The 20,540-nt window shown below is 32.7% G+C and overlaps 1 pseudogene across 3 annotated transcripts; it reads right to left on the bottom strand.

The window, feature by feature from the left end:
- Positions 1-475: 475 nt before the first annotated feature.
- LOC145087556 (LOB domain-containing protein 10 pseudogene) lies at positions 476-2,501 on the bottom strand (annotated as a pseudogene). 3 transcript variants are annotated; one of them, XR_013700841.1, is made up of 4 exons: positions 2,288-2,501; positions 2,061-2,139; positions 1,896-1,968; positions 476-1,506 (listed from the first exon to the last, which is right to left on the bottom strand). The product of XR_013700841.1 is annotated as an LOB domain-containing protein 10 pseudogene, transcript variant X2 (transcript). The 3 variants fall into 3 exon arrangements; XR_013700842.1 differs by lacking the exon at positions 2,288-2,501 and adding an exon at positions 2,251-2,278; XR_013700840.1 differs by lacking the exon at positions 2,288-2,501 and having other exon boundaries at positions 2,061-2,217.
- Positions 2,502-20,540: the final 18,039 nt, after the last annotated feature.

The raw sequence follows: 20,540 nt of genomic DNA, 5'->3' as shown, positions 1-20,540 counted from the left end.
GAGAAAAACCAAAAAGAAAAAGTCAACTTGCTTTTCCATATGTTTTTAACATTTTTTATGATTGTTGGGAGAATATGTACAAAATATTACATGCATAATATCAAAGCTGTCGTCATTTGTCCAACTTGCAAAAATGACTCATAAATTTATGATACTATCATATGCATGAATTTGAACTTAAAAACCTAAATCAACTAGTTATACAAAAGCTGATGTAGTTTTATAAACTTGATCTATTGTTTTCTTATCATCGACGACGTCACAAAATCTGATGTGCTTTTATAAACTTGATATATTATTTGTTTATTATATTCTATTGTAACAAATTGATTTTTTTTTATAAACTTTATATATTATTTCCTTATCATGTTTGTAGAAAAAAATAAATTAAAATACTTATAATGCTTGCAAATGTTGCATGGATTCAGATCGTTTTAGGTCATTTATGTTCAAAATTTATCTGAATTTTTGAGTATGATAAAAAATGAAATAAAATAAATTAACTAACAGAGTAATAGACATTAAATTAAACAATTTAGTAAAATAAAATACGCTAAAGAGTAAAAAAGGCAATTTAACTAATTAAACTAAATCAATTTTAAAATTAAATAAGAACAGAAAATTGTGTGGAGAAAGGCAGTACGACAAAAATCAACAACGTCCAAAGCATCTCCCTTCCCGGCCGGTTACTCGGCTCCTTGCGGTGGCAGCGGTTGTCGGTGGAGCAACAGTTGCCGGTGAAGGTTGTGCTGTGGCTGGTGTTGAATCTGATATATATTATTATCATAAGAGCCACCAAGTGATAAAGACGGCGTCATGGCTGCGGCGGTGGTCATGTGGCTGAACTCGCCGCCGCTCACCTGCCCAGACGCTGCTGAAACCGCATCAAACCCACCGGAAAATCCCAAATGATCACCCGACGACCGCTGCTGATCGTAGTTTCTTATCACCTCCGGCTGTCCTCTCTCACCATTAGTTACCCCAATCTGTTGCTGATGATCCTGAAGAATCTGCTGAACTTCCCGGAAACTCCTCGGTCCGGTCAACCCCAAAACCGGCTCTGGCTGCATGTTGTAAGGTAAAGCCGACTGTTGAATAAACCCTTGATTCAAAATCGGAAGCATAGCCGAAGGTCCGATGTAATTAGCTAATTCCCTTTTAGCATTTTCCAAATCGATCTGGACTTGTCGTAGTCGGTGTTGAAGAATCGAGATTAATCCGACGCAGCCGTAAACCGGATCACGCAGGCGGGCGTCGGCTTCATAGGCCAAGGAGTTAACGGCGTCTTCTCGTTGGGTGGCGCTGAGCTCGTTGAGAATTTTTGCGACGTTGCTTGCTCCGAAGACTTTGTGTACGTTGGCGAATTTCTGAGGCTGATCCGGTGGAAAATAAGGTGCGAAAACGCATTCTTGTGTGCATTTACGACGCAAAAACTTGCAAGCTGCACATGGTGAATTCGAAGACATTTTCTCCTTTACCTTCACAACTGCATACATAGTTTCACAACTGCAAAAGTAGATTTAACTAATTAAATAAAAATATATACAAAAGAAAGGAAATCATTGTGATTGATCGTGTTGACAGACTAGATCTGTTGATGGTGATTAGACACACACACATTCATGCGAGTGATCAGAGAAACGAATATTAATTGTTAATTGAATTCAGAGAAGCTTCATTTTAGTTACGTTTTTAATTTCACACGGCTGACTTATTAAATTATACATCGATGAATGAATCAAGTGTAAGAATATGACAAAATCAAAAAAACACAACACAAGGAGAAGAAAGAGGTGAAGCTAGGTTTTAGAGGATGAGAGATATGAATGTAAATTCCACAGAAATCTGGAACTGAAACAAAATAGATTGATATTCTTTCTAAAGTTATACCCCACCTCTATTGTTAATTTTTTTTTCTTCGAAACCTGTTTGGATCACACGCTTGTTCTTCCTTCTCCAAACGAAAACCTAATGATATGGTAAAATTTTGTCAGATGAGTTGCTTCAGCTCATTTCACTGAATTGGATAAAACAGCAGAGATTTCACGTAAATTGTGCACCTTCAAAGAGAGATTTAGAAGCTAATTAAAGTTGCATCACAACAAGTCTATAACCGCTTGATCCTATCTTCATAAAACCCTAAATGAGATGGAGAGTAGAAACATGAAATCAGTTCAGTTTTTCAAAAAAAAATATTAAGAGGGCATGAAATCAAACTAGAAACAAACAAACAAACAAACACACACATACACTCAAGTGTTTTGAAGGATGATAGGAGAAGCATTACCTGGACGTAAACGGCGTCATTTGTCTGTGTGTATGGATATATATATTATGAAATTATGAATGATGATGGAGAGGAGAGAGAGGGAGGGAGAGAAAGAGGGCGCGTGTGGTGTAATGTGTATCTCCTCCGGTGAGGGAGAGTATTGACCGTCGGATTAAGTTTCGGGGGTTTGTTGCAGCATGGTGAGAGAGGAAGAGAGTGACATGACCTACATGATTCTGAACCAGGACTTAAATGCCCCCTGAGTTTCCTCTTTGTCCCTGTACTGTTTATTTTTTATTTCCATAATTACCCTTCCCTTTCTCTTCTCACATTTTTCCAAAATAAATAAAGATTATATAAATTCACACAAAGTTGTTAAAACTATGTTTTATATTTTAATCGTTTCCTAAGATTCTATAATTCTATTTTACATATATATATATATATATATATATATATATATATATATATATATATATATATATATATATATATATATATATATATATATACACATTCACACAAGGTTGTTAAAACTGATATTTTATATTTTCATAATCGTTTCGTAAGATTCAAATGAGAACACTATTTAATATGAGAACCTGAAAACACTACTTTTTTTACTATTCTATTATAAATTTTGTATATACAACAATTTGACATTTTTCATCAACAAATATACGAATAATCACACATTAATATTCACATTAAAATTTTGTATGTAAAACTTTATGACGTTATTTATCACCGAATATATGAAAAATCGTATTCAACAATCACATTAGAATTTATTAAATTACCACACACACACACACACACACACACACACACATATATATATATATATATATATATATATATATATATATAGTAGAATAGCAATATAAAATTGAATATATTCATATTATAATTACTACAATACTATACATATTAAATTCATAGTAGAATAGTAACATAAAGTAGTGTTCTCACGTTCTAACATTAAATATTGTTCTCATTTGAACTTAACCATATATATATATATATATATATATATATATATATATATATATATATATATATAGAGAGAGAGAGAGAGAGAGGTAGGTTTAAATGTTTTTAACAAGTATTATGTGCCTAAATGCACCAATGAGAATTTAAGAAATAATAAACAATTAAATAAATCATTTAAGGATATTGTGGACCTTTTATACTTTTAATTAAGGAAATCATTTAATTGAATCTTGCAATTAAGGAAATAAAATAAGTATATTTGACATAGTCTCTCTCTTAAATCTTGTCTAATAAAACCTCCAAAATCCTCAAACCCTTTTCACTCCAAGTTCACAAATCGGACCACAAGGTTCAATCCCCTACCCACTCTGTCGCCATGGAAACGTCTCCTACAAGAAGCTCACAACCACAAAACCGCTTCCCTAAACGTTGAAATCCACCTCATCCCTCTTATGCTGCTTGTATTCTTCAATGGCGGAGACCGATGATAGAATTGCAATTGAAAAATTCTTCAATGGCGGAAGATGCGAAGGAAGGCAGTCAACGGTTCTTCGTTCCTCTCCTGTCGTCGGCAGCAAAGAAGATCAAGGGGAAGATCCCCCGGTGCTCATCTTCGTCGGATTAAGGAGGAGATGCACGATTGGAATCAGAAATCGGGAAGCACCTCCAGTGCTTCACCGATTCGAAGGAGGAGGAGGAAATTATCTATTCCCGATGATATATATATATATATATATATATATATATATAATAATAATAATAATAATAATAATAATAATAATAATAATTCAGTTAATAATAGCTTAAAATTGGAAAATACATCTCAAATACAACAATTAGCATTAAATAATTCAGAAAGAGTTTTGTAGTTCATTTGGGGCGCGAAATTTAACAGCCTTGTATTCTTATTTAGATAAAAATTGCTCTTAATTTTTAATTAATGTTATACTATTATTTATGTTTAACTTTACAAGAAAAAATACACACCTTGTTAAATTTTTTTTTCTACATATTCCCTTGTGAATACATATCAAACACTTTGGACATTATTTCATAATTTATTAAAAATGTGTTAAAAAAAACGTTTGTATTTAAATATTATAGAAAGTATATTAGTTTTTATTCATTGGGCAAAAAGTAAGGGACAACTTGGAGAGTTGACCCGCTCCGGGCAAGGAGAAGATCCTTCGCGAGAAAAGTTTCTCTATTCATTTTTTATGCAAAAATTTGTTCATGCTTATATTATTAAGCTACATTTACAATGACTTATTTGATACATATAACTTATGAGTATTTAAATATATGAGTATTTAAATAGTGATTTAATGAGGAAAAAGTTGATTTAATCTTGTAGACTATAATCACTTTTAATATAAATAATTTTTATGTATTTCACAGAATGTAGTTTTTTTTTTTTAGAAAATAAATGGATGGACTATATAACGTAACGTGTAATTTCGACAAGTAATCAAAATAATTTTTCAGATATTAACTTGAATTCTTTCCACTATGTTGGTTTCAAAAAGAATATAACAGACTGCAACATTTTATAGAAAAAATATAAATTAATTAAAACAAATAAATAAATTCTATTTATGTATTTAAAACAACTATCATAAGATTTCGTTCTTATTCTCTTAGTAAAAATACAAAAAAAATATTTAAAATTTGAAGTGAATGGTTTTTACAAAAAACATGTAGTAAATCATATTATTTTTTAATTGTTTTAGAAATGGTGTTTGCAAAGATGTAAGTGCATTAAATGTGTCGCTGACACTGACATAGTGTCTCTAAAATAAACGAATTAAATATAAAAAGACACATTTACATGTCTTTAAGAATCCAGATTTGACAAATCAAAACCCACATTTTTGTATGTTTAATTAATAATTATGATGATCGTATTTATTGAAAGATCACGATAAACAGTGTATTTGGTTGAAAACTAATTATTTTTATTTTTTTGAAAGAAAATATTTTATTAAAAAGTTAGAAGAAGATGCTTAGATATAGAAACACATTTACATAAGAACTATATTACATAGAAGAGATGATGATAATGGGACTATAAATCCAACGTAGCCGGTCAATTTACTCAAAGCTTTACGAAAACTAAAGATTTTAAGATTCCATAAAGTTGTGAGAACAACCGTATCTAAGCATCGTCTTTGGGCCACATTAAGGGTCGGATTGTCCACCCTATCAATTTAATTTGAGATCATAACGAATCTTGGAATATCTATATCCCATCAACAATCAATTTGCCTCAAAATGAAATACGATACAAGCATGGCAAAAAATAGTAAATGGTTAAGCATCTTTTTGCTTGTCTCACAAATAGGTACATAACAAACAAAATCAACATCAAATACCCTTTTTGTCTAAATTTACACATATGTAAAGCAGATTCAACCGGATTTTTCATGCCAAAATGTTAACTTGATGGGAATTAGCTTGTTAAGGGGGCCGAAACCAAAGTTTATAAACAAGTTTTTTTTTTTTTTTTCATAGTTATGATTATAATTAATTAGTTAGTATTGTTATAAGATTATGCATTATGATTTTGAATTACACATTATATGTGTATATACATTTGTGTTTATTTTCAAGATTACATAAAAACCTCTCCAATTGAATCAATATAAATTCTATTGATATCTATAGAAAATTAAAAGCTAAAAGATTATTTACTAAATCATAATAAAGTTTTTATTTTCTTTTTTATCTGATGTTATCGTACTTTTGCTACATATACTTACAGCTACCTTTAGAGTAGATTACTCATAGTCTTTGAATGTATTCGGCACGGAGCGTTTGGAAGCGTTTAAGAGTTTTTAGCTTCTAGCGTTTGACAAAACGCTCCGTTTTAAACAGAAATTCTTGTTTGACACTACAAGCTTCTAGCGTTTAGTTTAAACAAAACGCTTCAAATCCAAAAGCTACTTCACATAATGTTTAACAAAACACTACAACCTACCAACTACCATATAGTTGTGTTGAACATGCCTTTTGTCTTCACTCTTTCTTTATCGGTAGAAACACCAAATGAGTTATGGATTATCAATTTATGAAAGCATAATATAGGGCATCCCTGACACCAATGAAGATGAGAAATAGAGAAAGAGAACAAATATGAGAAATAGAGAAAGACAACAATGCATGGGTTTAAGTGTAACGCCAGATTCCTGGTATGTATTTTAAATCAATTTATTCATTTTTTGTACAGGAACTCTACGAGTTGGGGGCCCCAAACTCGTCGAGTATGAATGGAATTTAGACGCGGGATTTAAAGTATACTCGACAAGTTGATGCTCTCAACTCGACGAGTTGGGCTGCCAGAATAAAACCCTAAGTTTCAGGGTTTAGCACCCTATTTAAACACCTTAACGTCCAAAGGTTGGCCTCATTTGCAGTCTCAAACCCTAGCTACGAAACCCTAATACACTTTTGAGAGTTTTGAGCCATTTTTGGTGCATTCTTGAGGTTTTGAAGAAGAAGAGACTTGAAGAAGGAGCAAGGAAGTGTTGGAGAAGAGTAGATCCATAAGTCTAGCTTCATTTCTGGTTCATCAGAGGAATAAAGCTCCTATCTTGTCTATAGTATGCTTAGATCTGTTTATCTTCACTTTCATTGTTTTTTTGGTCCAAGTAGCATGGTTATTGGGAAATGGACGTCCCAAGTGAGTATACTTCCATATATAGGACCTTGAAGGGCCTTCATGTCATAAATTTGCAAACTTTATGGCCATTGAAGCCCCATGCAAGCTTTAAGGTGTCATTTTTGTTGGATTTGGTGTCTAAGCTCATAACTATAAGTGGCATGTACTTGACCCGATTATAGCATGGTCTTTTTGGGTTGCCTTCACCAGTGCAATTTGATAGGATGGACTTTTGAGAATAAGGTTATTTATGATTTATTAATATATTACAAGTATAACATATTAATATGAAATCATATTATTTAATTAGTATTGATCAAGAATTAATTTGGAATTAATTTTGTGATCAAAAGAGACTAATTAAATATATAGGGATTGATTGTGCAAATCAATGATTCTTATAGTGTGTGCTAATGATCCATGGTTATTTAGGATGGGCTAAACCAATAAGATAGTCCATGGATAGTCCATGGATAGTCCATGGAGGCTTAACCCATGAAGCCTAAGTAATGTGAAAGGTCATTAGGGTTTACAAGGTGTAACCCTAGCATTTGCTACATTATAAAAGCACACACTCATTACCAAAATTAGTTACAGACACATACACACCATCATTCTAAAAAGTTTGATATTGATTTTGTGCTAAGTCTCAAGCCTCCTCTTGCATATTGGTGTTTGTGAACCATTAGAGGCATCACACTTGAGGTGCTCAAGCTTTCAAAGGTCAAGAACTACAAGTCATTCTAATAGGTAAGTCATCTAACTAGTTGTATTGCTCAAATGTCAATTTGTATGCTAGTTAGGATGTATGCTTTGGAAAATTGAAAAATATGCATGTATAATTAGAGAAAACATAGACCCAAAACATCTAGGGTTGCATGTGAACCATAGGATTGTTATAGTGCTCAAAACCCAACAGTGGTATCAAAGCCTAGGATTGTTTTCTGTTATACTTGATGCTTGTTGTTTTTCAAAGTTGAAAATTCGATTTTCTGGCCTCTGACTGATGAACTCGTCGAGTCCACTGACTGACTCGACGAGTCCACTGAGTAACAGAGCAACTCGACGAGTTGCAGGCGTTGGTTGCAGAAATTCGAGGTTTTTGGCCAGAATTGGATTAGGATCATTACCACAAACTATTTTGAATTATAAAATCTATTTTTTCTGATATGGTAGTGATCATCCTCATTGAATTAAAAGATAATTGTCAAAATTTCAAGATCTGAATTAGATTATATGATTAGGCTAATTTCTTGTAAAATTGTTGATGTGAATTATCTTGTGTTATGAGTTTAACTATATCATAAATAAATTACATGACAAATTTTTTTTGGTTAAATTGTTAATCTTAATGCTTTTAATGACCTCCATAACTTGTTCTCAAGTTATGGAAAATGAAAGGTTTCATCCATTAAAATGTAATAAAACTCATAAGTTATATAAATGAAGAGTTTTGACAAGTTTCAAAACTTGCCCTAAAGTTTTGGAATTTGTAAAGTCTCTCTAATGAAACTTTAATTCCAAACCCTAGAGTTCTAAAAATTAAAATTCAACCCTTATACTTTATAATATTATAAGTTTAATATATATATATATATATATATATATATATATATATATATATAATACAAGTCAGTCTTACCGTTAGTAGGCCTCATCCACGAAGTCGGTCTATAAGGGGGTATAAGGTTACTGCCTATAAAATGGTGGTTCAATGAGTGTCCACTCTCACACACCGCTTCCTTGACTGGTGGAGGGTCGTTAACCGAACGGGTAAGATAAGACATTAATTCTCATTAAAAGTATAATGATAAAGTATCTAAAATTTTAGTAAATTCCCAATCCTAGTTACTTTAGGAAAATGTGAAAATGGTACTAATCCATGAAATTACACTTTGCACCTTGTTAAGTTGTTAGTGGAGCGTGTGTGGTTAACCGACACTCTAATCTGGGACTGACAATGTGTGGCAAATTGTAGCTTGATGTTAATCATAGATCAATGGAGCGTGTGTGGTTAACCGACACATTGATTAGGTGATTTGTAACATTGAGTGTACCAAGCTAATTTGCATGGTTATTCACACCTTGTTTGTGATCCTCCGCATCCCAGTCACAAACTTGAAGGGCACAATCGAGATTTAAACATGTTATTGAAAAGTTCAATGAATCTCAAAGGATCTAGGAATTTCAATCCAATTAAAACTTAATAATCCAATTCGTTTTTCATGGTGGAAATTGGTAAATCATCATTTACCTACCTTCAAATATTTTACAATTAGATTACAACATCCATTTTCGCAATTATAGAATATTGTGTTGGGTCCTAGCAAATGAGATTGTGACGATCGATTTAGGTGCTGAAAAGAAGATAAGAAGGAAGGAGGTTCAGAGTGATAGAATAGCAGGGTGGTTATACATTTCTCACTATATTAAAGAAAGTCTTGTAGCTGTTATATCGTGGTCATTCGAATCGTGTTGGTACTTCTTTGGCAGTTCGTGGAAATCGAGGGAAAGGTCATTAAGAAGTGATCAAGTGGATCTTGTGACACTTGAAGGGAACTTTTGATGTTTTTCTGGTGTATGGTGCAAATGCACGACATACGAACTTGGTTGGATTTATAGACTTAGACCGTGAAAGTGATTTGGAGATGATGTGTGTGAAATGCACTAGTTTTAATCCTATTAACTTAGACACAAAATAAACACACGAAAGGCAGTGTACCTATCGATTAGTAATATAGTTCAAGCAAGTAGGGTATCGAACATAGGGAATGGTAAACAATTATAATAAATGCTAATATTATCTAAATAAAACAAGTAATAGAAAGGGGGCTTTCTCTAGTTTTGAAATACTAGAAACTTAACAATGAAATAAAACTCAACCTAAGCAACTAACAACTAAAGCAAATAAACAATCACCAAATTCAATAATGGAGAAGACTTCTGTTTAGGTTTGATTCATTTACTCCTATGGTTGATTTTATGGTAAGTGCAATGGATTAATTGTTATTGGTTACCGATTAGTGTGATTAGGTTCACGTTCCTTATTACTAATCCTTAGAAAACAAATTAATTCAAATAGTGGCCAATTGGTTAAACTAATGAGTTTCTTAGTTTATTGATTCGGGTTAAGTAAGACTTGTAATTAGCTAATCAAATTAGTAATTAAATTAACCTCTTGTTGATGGGTCGTCACACAAGGCTCACACATTAATCTACCTATTTTCTAGTTAACCCTAGTTTCATGTTCGCTATTCCTAGGCATATAACAATGTTTTCACACAAATCATATATGATTAGAAATTAAGAGATGTTCATGCAACTTAATGTGCTAGTTAATTAATAGAAAATAGTTGTAATTAACACATAAGGTTCTTTAACAAGATTAACAAAAGAAAACTCACCAAATTCAATTAATCCAACCACAAAATCAAATCATAGTAATAAATTCATCTACCCTAAACAGAAGATACGAGTTTTTAGCTCATATCTACAGCAAAAAGTAGCTCAAAAACGAAATTTAATAGTTTAAACATAGTTCAAACAAATGATTAAGTAAAGAGTAAACCTAAATTGCCTTTTATCTTCTCAAAATTAAAAAATAGGGTTGTTCCATGAGTTCCAGGGCTTCCAGTTGCACCTCCAGTCGCAAATTAACCCCCAAGGGTTCCCCCCCATTAGTTAGGATTCGAATGAGAAGCGTTTATATATATATATATATATATATATATATATATATATATATATATATATATATATGTTCAGAAAACAGTGACGACTCGGCGACTCCAGTGGCCGACTCGACGAGTCCATCACTTAAAATTCGCGGACGGAAAGTCAGCGTAAAGAATCGCGAAACTTCTAACCAAATCATCGAGTTGATGGCCAACTCGTCGAGTACATATGGAATCAACATTTTATCAAAACACGAAATTCGTCCGAAATTGTGTCTAGTTTTTAGAACATTTTGAATCTCGTCAATCAGAGTAACGGCTCATGAGATATGGCCAAAACATTGACGAGGGGTCAAGCTGTCCAGCAACATCCTTCTTTCTTCAAAATCCAAGATCAAGCTTCCAATTTCTAAATCCGCTTCCTTTTGCTTCCGAGCACATCTTTTAGGCTGAAAATACAATTTAAACATAATTAAGTACTTTTTGTCCATAAATTTCAATAAATTAGCCAAAAAGTATTAAAATTCTATACGTAATATATAGCTAAATATGCACATATCGGGAGATAAGAAGATAATTGGAGGTTGGTCTTGTTCAGAGTCTTCCTTTGAAGGTGGAGAAACCTATCATGTTATATGAAAGGTTATGCATTGAAAATACTGGTGCCAAGGAGATTCTGGAAGACATGGTGGAGTTTAATGGCAGGAATGGAAAATGAGTTCTTGTTTGAGGTGGAGCTTAGAGGATGCTAAAGTCAAGGTGGAGATTGTTAAATGTAACTCAAGCATTTGGAGCATTCTCATGGAGTAATTAAGTTTAATGGAGCACTTAGAACTTAAGGGAGCACTTGGGGTTCATGGAGCATGTGATGAAGGAACGAATCTTCTGAAAAGGGAATGTATCATCAAACAAAGGAACGGATCAACTAACAAAGGAACGAATCTTCCAAAAAGGTGGTTTGGAGCAACTTGGAGCAATTTGGAGCAACTTAGAGCACTTGGACCAACCTAGAGCAACATGTTACACCATCCTTTGGGATGTTGCACCATATATATGCATCTTTCACCATCCATGTAGATGTTAGGCCAAGGGGAAGGGAGTTAAACCAAAGGAATGGATGTTGCACCGCATATAGGAGATGTTGCGCCATAAGGAAGCCTTAAAGTACATGTTTTTCCACCAAGAAGGGAATTTTTCACCAAGAGGATGAAGTTGTGCCATCTTGATGAGATGTTGCACTGTTTGGAGGAGATTTTGCACCATAGAGGAGATGTTGCGGCATCATGGACCATCTTGGTACATGATGTGCAATCTTTATTCCTTTGATGTACTATGTTGATCCATGTATGTTTAGAAGATGACCATGCTCAAGAAATACACCATGTTGTGTCATCATGATGGATGTTGAGCCACCTGTGCATTATAATGCTCAATTATGGTCAATGTGCTCCATCATGTGTGTTGTTGATACATGTGTGTTGTATGACATGGAAGAATGTTCTTAAAGATGTTGCATGGAGGAATATGATTGGTTGTCACCTTTCATGGGCCTATGGGCCAATGGGATTGACCCACTAAGGTTTTAGGTTTGATCCCTCAACTATAAATAAAGATGCCTGCTTAGTCATTTGATGTGTCTTGTATCTTGTATCCTTAGTGAGTAGGAAAAATATCTGATGAATTATACTTGTAACCTATGTTTTAGAAATTTGAAATACCTTGAATACTCCCTCCTGCCTGTGGACGTAGATCACCTTGACCGAACCACATAAATATTGTATTTGTGTGCTTTTTAGTTTTGCTTGTTATCTGCATTACTTCCGAACAAGGGTCATCAGAACTTGGCAAGTAGTGTCAGATTTGTTCTGAGTCTTGATAAGTATCATCTGATTTCTTAAAAAGAGGAAATACTTTCACCGATAGATTTTAATGATCTGATAAATATCAATATGGGTATTGGTTGTGTTAGTTGCATTCTCAAATTCACAATATGATTACAACATCCCTCTTCATATTTTGAATTATGAGTAATGTCAAGGAATTGTTTAAATTTTCTAGAGATATATTTATCAATTCTTGAAAGGGTTTAAACACACACACACACATACAGATTATCCAACTAATATGTATAAGCTTAGGAAGTCTAGTTGGAGACTTATCGAAGCATCGCGTAATATAAATTTCTACTTCCTTAAGAATGACAAAGAGTATTGATTTCTAGAAGTCCGGTTGATTTCTAGGTACATGTAAAAGCTAGTGGTAGCATAAACTTTATGTTGGTATTGCATGTTGAAAATAATGTTCGAATGGAAAAATGTCTCTATTTCTGTAAATTGCAAAGTTAGGGAATTGTTTTTCTATTGTGGACTTAAGTGAGATGGAACCCATGTTTTCTTTCGAGTCTAAAGGTGTAGATCAAATAGTTTAATAGAACTTAGTCTAAGACATATATGAAAAACATGTTGAAATATTTTAACATAGTAGAGTCTATATATGGAATATTCTACCAAGGGATTGAATATATATCAATTCTTTATGTGGGATGTAATGAATCGAGTCCGATATGCTTCATATATATGATCGATTACATATGCTATAATATTCGATTATTCTAATTTTCATATGCTCTAAAGATTGAAAAGGATTAGAATTTCATGTGACTAAAGTTGTTAAACAGTTGTCCAGAACATTTCAGGTTTTATTGATGATTGGTTGTTTGTGGACAGTTAGAAGTGTGACATTATTTGGAAAGACCATAGTGACATGATTTGGATTTAGATGACTCTTGGTCAGAATTGATCGTCATATGGGAATATGAAAATGTTTATATAATGGGAGATGTTTGTCGAATCGACATGTAAGTTGAAAACTTTAATGCAAGAGATGTGTTCAAGGAGCGTACCTTGATTTTGAGACTTCATAACCATGGAATTGTTTCAAGTAACAAGTTCTAATAGAACATTCTGTAATATTGAAGTCTCGGTCTCTGTGACTTTAGAACCTCGACATCACAAAAATAAAATGCATGTAAAGATGAAATATCACTACATCTTAGAAAATGATAAGAATTTGGAATTATGAAATGAACATCATTAGAGTAATGTCTGGTCGATCTGTTCACAAAGGAAGGACCATCGAGAGCCATAGTATGCATGTTTATAACATGGCATGAATGATCTAATTTAATTCAAGTGGTTAGTTGATTACTCAAAACGGTATACAATAAATGAATCTGTAATTGTTATGGTGATTAAATAACAGAGATTTATTTATATTCAACGGGTATGATACCATAGTTAATTAATTTATTATTGTTTTTCACTATGCATGTTTTACTTCCTCGAGTAATTTAAATATTATTCAAAATTCCACAGTTGTTCATACTTTTGGAAGTAAGTAGTGAATTAAGACAGTCATGAATCGATTGTAGATTCTCCATAGAGATTGGGCATTGCATGGGATTGCTACAATATTCATGAGTACTTTGAAAATACAGATTTTAAGTATTAGATAAACCCACACTTAGAGATTACTTCATGGATTCAGTTACAAGTAATTCTAAGACAATAATATATTCTATTCTTAGAGCAGAGATATGTAAGTTATATTCAACAAATCAGTTGTGCAATGACTTACTCCAATGCTTATCGCAACTGGGTGTTAAAAAGTGTAATTTCATGCATGATTTGGTCGGTAAAATGTATGATTATACAGTCAAATTTTATTCTTTTCTTTTGCCTTAATAGGAAAAGCAATATATGTGGGCCCCTCAGTGATTCAAGTTAATCTATAAGAATTAGGCATAGTCCGGACTAAATTGAAGTGTTTGATTTTGTAGTCTGAATTTGATCGCGGATCAGGAAATCGGGAAACGGAAAAAATGAACATGAGGTTGATCATTTAATCTATGACTTTGTTCATACGATATCTTGAAGAACGAAGGAAGAGATTTTTACTTATCTTAGGGCCAACGTTTGATTTGAATCAGATTTTGGCAACGGATTGGAGATCACACTTTGCTATTTGGTTCAAGGTTATACTTACACTTGTAGTTATAAACTTATCTAAGTGGGAGACTGTTGGATTAAAATGTCTAATCTCATAACTAAATTGGTAACTCTTGTAATTAGAAGCAAAGTCCATTTTGGTTGCCCTCATAACTACAACTTGATTAGAATGACATTTGTAGAGAGAGGATAAATTTATTAGTTTAATATATGATTAATAAATTGTAATAAACGATTTGTTAATATATTATATGATTAATATATTAATTGGAAATATATATTTGATTTGTTAATTTATTATGTGGTTAATAAATTAATATGAGATCAATTTTTAAATAATTTATTTGTTAATTTATATGATTAACAAATTAATATGAAATTGGTTATAATTGATTAATTATTAATCAGAATTAATTTGGATTAAATTGAGATTAATTGGAATTAATTAAAGGCGTAGGATGTGAATTGTAATTGTTCAATTGTTGAACAAAAGAGGCATTTCTAGGGTTTTTAGAAGCCTCATGAGTGCTAATAAGGAAAGGATTTGAATTGAAATTAAATACATTATTCAATTTATTCAAATATGGCTTTCTTACAAGTTACCTAAACTATAAATAGGACCCCTTGGGATAGGCTTTTCATGGATACTCTTTCCTAAAGGCATATGAACGACAATTATACCTTTCATCCTCTATCCACACTTGTCTTCTAGTTCTAGGGTTTGGGTGTGAGCCATTGTAGGCACCCTCCTTTTGGTGCTAGCTTTCCAAGCTCTTTATAGGAAGGATTGAAGTGATTTGTTAGCTACAACAAATCAAAGGTATGTAACCCTAATTATTTTATTATATTTTGATTATATTAGGGTTCATCTAGTTTTGTTATTCATAGTATGTTACATTCAAAGTGTATGAAAAATTCTTTAGGTCGCATGTGCCCTTAAGTGTTAAGTGAAATTCCGCAAGCACATAGTTTTTGTAATCTATAAAAACCCATCAGAAGTTACGATCCCTTGAAGTTTTGCGTTCATTCTTATATAGTAAAGTGTGTCGTTAATAGTGAATCGTATATGGGTTGCTTATTAGCCTAAGTATTCTAAACAAAAGCCATGGTAATTGTAAAAACGAGGTTGTGCATATAGAGAACACCCAAATCTGACATCATATGAGGGTGTTATAATTTTTCAAAGTTTCAGCGTAGCAGTGTGAACATAGAAATCGAAATATAGATCGGTTGATTATTAGTTAAAACATTGTAAACAAGAGTTGAAGATCTCGTAAATGCAAATATGTCGATATAAAGACAGTCGAGAATGAAATTCGTATGAAAAAGTTATGATTTTTATACGGATTTTAACAGTCTAAGCCTATACAAATATAAATTTTAAACTAAATTGAGAATTAGATGATGGAGTTTAAATGAAAGTTATAATACTCATCGATAGCTACACGTGTATATAAAGAATGTCGAAAACGGCTCTTGAATGAGAAAAATATGATTTTGAGAAAAAAAATCATACGTGCGGTGTGCACGACTTCTAGAAGGTCGTGCGGACTATTGAAATTTTGACACGTGGCAGAAAAGCGAAGGAACAACGTCGCCATAACGCGCGGCACGCCTATGAAGAGGTGCATGACGCGTCCCGGTTCCTATAAATAGATTGCCAGTTTACTCATTTTGTCACACCATTTTCACTCCAATTCTCTTTGGAGAACCTCTCTCTCTAGCCCCGAATTTTCTAAGTCATTGGAATACTTTAGCAAAACTTTGAGGCATCTAGGAGCCCGACGAATAAGAGCTTTCTAGTCGATATATTTGCTCGCACAATTTCTTGGTTTTTTCTAGAAATTTCTATAAGTTAAGCTGAACTTACTATGCTTCAAGTATAACTTATATTTATATTCATAGTCGTTATTATGAATCTATAAATAAGATTTATCATTGATTTCAGTCATAATATTGATTGATCTGTTTACGGGAATGATGACAATCCTAGATTTAGTGAGGTGTTTAACGTGAGGTTTCCAAACAATATACTATGTATACCAAACGAACCCTACATCCGATATGATCTACAAGGTTATTCCTTATCAACTATAGATCAATATTCATTAGCATTATTGAGGAATCTTGACTATCATTATTATAGTCGCGAGAGATATAAAACTAAGACTTAGTAATATTCATATCTAGGTCTTTTGAAAGGAAAAGCCAAGGTGTTAGGCGAAGCTCTACCCTAATCGCAAGTACTCCAATGTTGACAAGTAAGTGCATAGTTACTTTCATCTTATATATAGATACAAAGTATTTAGATAACTAAATGTATATGTGTCTATTATATGTTTTCTTGATATAGGTGCTAAATGAAACAATATGATATGCTTGTATATTTATTTTATCATATTTATATTGTATTGGATTATGAAGGGTTGTGTGAAATAATAATGAGAGGATGTGACCATATTACTATCGTACTGTTGTGCCCAATCATCTAGGGGAGTAAAGATGACGACCATTGACAGTTCTAGAAAATTATATGGAATGCTTATTACCTATAGGTGTTAATGAATTATACGTTCATTCGTTGTACTCCATCCCCCACATGGTTGTCTTATCAACACACATTGATAACAGAACCCCCAAAGTAGTATTATCTACTTGTTTCTTACAAAGATACTTTAGGATAGGTCCCTCGAGATCATTATTTTAGGATTAGGAGGTGAGGATAATAGGAATGGGTAATCGGTTTATTTGATTGTTGTGAAATATATACTTAAAAGATTATATATTATGGGTTGAAAATCCTATGTGCTCACTAGGTTCCCAAGCATGACCCACTCAGGGTTTTTTTTTGTATCACAGATAGCGGTACGAAGGTTCAAGGATAGTGATGTTTAAATCTGCTGAGAGATTAGAGGAGTTTATACCACTAGTCTAATAAGTTGTTGAAAGGCCTGTAAAGACAAGTTTATGCTTATCTTTTCTGTATCAATTATGAAATCCAAAGTTTTTAAATATTAATGAAAAATGTTTCTTCAGAAATGCCTTGATATTGATATTATCTCACATTAATAACGCTTTAGGACAAATTACGCACGAGTAAAAGAATACTCTAAGCATAAAGAAAAAGTCTTTTTTTTTCAGGCCATGAAAAATGGGGATGTCATAATAGATGTACTGTTAGAGTAAAAGTATGCTAATTGAATAGGATAACTACCTGTTATAGATGTGCAGTTAGAATAGTTTGTGGCTTGCTATGCTAGATTAATAGGGTCTTGCTTGTTAATCATATGATATTGTTAGGATTTATGTTTGGTTAGGGTAACTAGGGAATGCCAGTTATTAGGATTATGTATGATTGACCAGCGAAGGACTTAATTGAAAAGTGGTTAATGGGAGGGTAACTAGGGAAGGCTGGTTGCCAAGGATATGCAATATGCTAGTATATGTTATGTTTTTATGTGACATGATTATGTGTAATGGTAACATTGGTTCTATGTAGTTTAAGTTGGATAACCTGAGAACTCTTGGTCTAATGCCTTATTGCGATGTTCTTGTCTGATTGTTCACTCTCGGGTGGAACATTTGTTCGACTCTCTATCTAATCTCTAACTCTATATTACTTGATGTAACGTATGAAAGACCAGGATTTGGCCCCTGTCAATTGTAAGAAAGACCAGGATATAGCCCATGGTATTGGAGTGTGGGTTGGGCCGGTTATGTATGGTTAGGATCCTGTTATGTATGGTTGGCCTCAGCCCGTTATGAATGATTAGGTTGGGCCTATTATGTATGGTTGGTTGGGCCCGTTACATATGATATATATATATATATATATATATATATATATATATATATATATATATATATATATATATATATATATGGATGTGAGGTTTGATTGTCCGGCGCTAGGACTGAGGACTTTGCTTATGTGAATGTATTGTATGTATAGCGGAATATGTGGTATACTAGGGAACTCACAAAGCTTACAGTTGTGGATTAAATTTCATGCTAGTTGTTCATGAGAGGAGTTCGGCAAGACTGTACACACGCATCCAAGATATCCGTTTCCGCGATTTTGTAATTCAACTCTGATAATGTATCGTTTTAATCAAACAAATGTCATTCAAAGGTTTTTGAGATAAAGGTTTTAATTGATTAATCTATTTTATAAATAAAAAATCTCTCTAAAACTTTTGGGACATTACAATGCCAAGAATGCTTTCCTTTAATTGAATCTATCTATATTTGTCAACATCTGGCTATGTTAATTCTTAATTTCATGATCATGTGTTCGTGTGTTCAAGGCCCTTTATGGTCTTAAGTAAGCCCCTCAATCGTGGTATCAACATTTCACTATCTAACTTTCCCCCCTTAGCTTCCTTAGCAACAAATCTAATATCTCTTTCTTTACATTTCATTATGATTCTGATACTATATACCTTTTTTGAATGTGGATGATATCATTATCACTGTTTGTTTTCCTTCACTCTTCTCCAAAGTCATCTCTCAGCTATCTTCTGAATTTCCTAAGTCTGGTATGGGTTACTTGTCTTTTTTTAATTGGGCATTGCTACTTCTCGCAGCTCCCCAAGTTCTTATCCCAACCTGCTTTTGCTCAGGAGATTCTATCATGTGCAGATATGGCTATGTGCTATCCATATAACACTCTGACTAATACTAAAACCAATCTCATTGCTGAAGGCGAGTCAGTTTCTAATCCAAATCTATATCGAAACCTTACTAGAGCCCTACAATATCTGACTTTTACTTCTCTCGATATTGTTTATGTCATGTAGCATGTTTATCTCTTCACGCATGACCCGTGTGCTTTTCATTTTTACACTCTCAAACGCATTATGTATCTCAAAGTTACTTTGATGCATGGTCGTCATATTTGACCATTAGTTGTAGATTGTTGGTTACTTACTCTAATATTGATTGAACCAGGTGTCCCACCATTCGTTGGTTCACCTTTGGGTTCTGTGTCTCTCTTGGCAATAATCTCATCTCCTGGTCCTCCAAACAACAACATGTAGTGTCTCTTTCTAGTGTCAAAGTTGAGTACTAGGGGTAGCCAATGTTGTTGCTGAAACCGCTTCACTTCATAATCTTCTTCTCGAGTTATGATGTTTGTTATCCCTTGCTACTTTTGTCTTTTGTGATAATGTCAGTGTCATGTATTTAGCGTCCAACTTGGCTTAGCACCAAAGAACCAAGCATGCGAAAATATATTTATATTTTGTTAGGGAGGTGTTGTGATTGGTAATGTGTGTGTTTTGCATATTCCATCATCGTATCTGTATGCATTTATTTTCACAAAAGGGTCTACATAGAAAGTTTTTTTTTTAAATTTTAGAAACAATTTGATTATTCAGGTACCATCCCAGCTCAAACCACGAGGGTGTTTTAAATAGATATATTTATCTATTTTGGCTATTTATACATTTATGTATATATAAGGACTCTGGTGTAATATGTATCACTATATATTGATTTCAGTATACACAATCGTAATTAACGGGTTTCACATCTTCCATCAATATATATATATATATATATATATATATATATATATATATATATATATATATATATATATATATCTTCCTATTCTAATAAAAAAATAGTTTTATTTTCCTTTCGACATGTGTCATTTTATTAAACCTTTTAATTAATGCATGTTTTATTCTTCTTTTGCCATGTGTCACTATATTATGTCTACTAATTAATATTTGCCACATGTCAACTTATGGATTATTATTTTAAATTTTAAATTTTCCATTCTATCCACATTAAATTAATAGCATTAAAATAAAATTAATACAAATTATAAAGTGATATAATTTCATATATTTATTTAAAATCAATAACTATAGTTTTATATAACTAAAAAAATCTCCTAATTAATAATTTATTTAAAATAATTGATTAATAAC

Source organism: Lactuca serriola, chromosome 2, assembly GCF_051521515.1.
Source record: "Lactuca serriola cultivar US96UC23 chromosome 2, Lser_US96UC23_V15, whole genome shotgun sequence".
Lineage (NCBI taxonomy): Eukaryota > Viridiplantae > Streptophyta > Magnoliopsida > Asterales > Asteraceae > Lactuca > Lactuca serriola.
The sequence above is the reverse complement of the archived record's forward strand: the minus strand, read 5'-3'. Positions and strand labels throughout refer to the sequence as shown.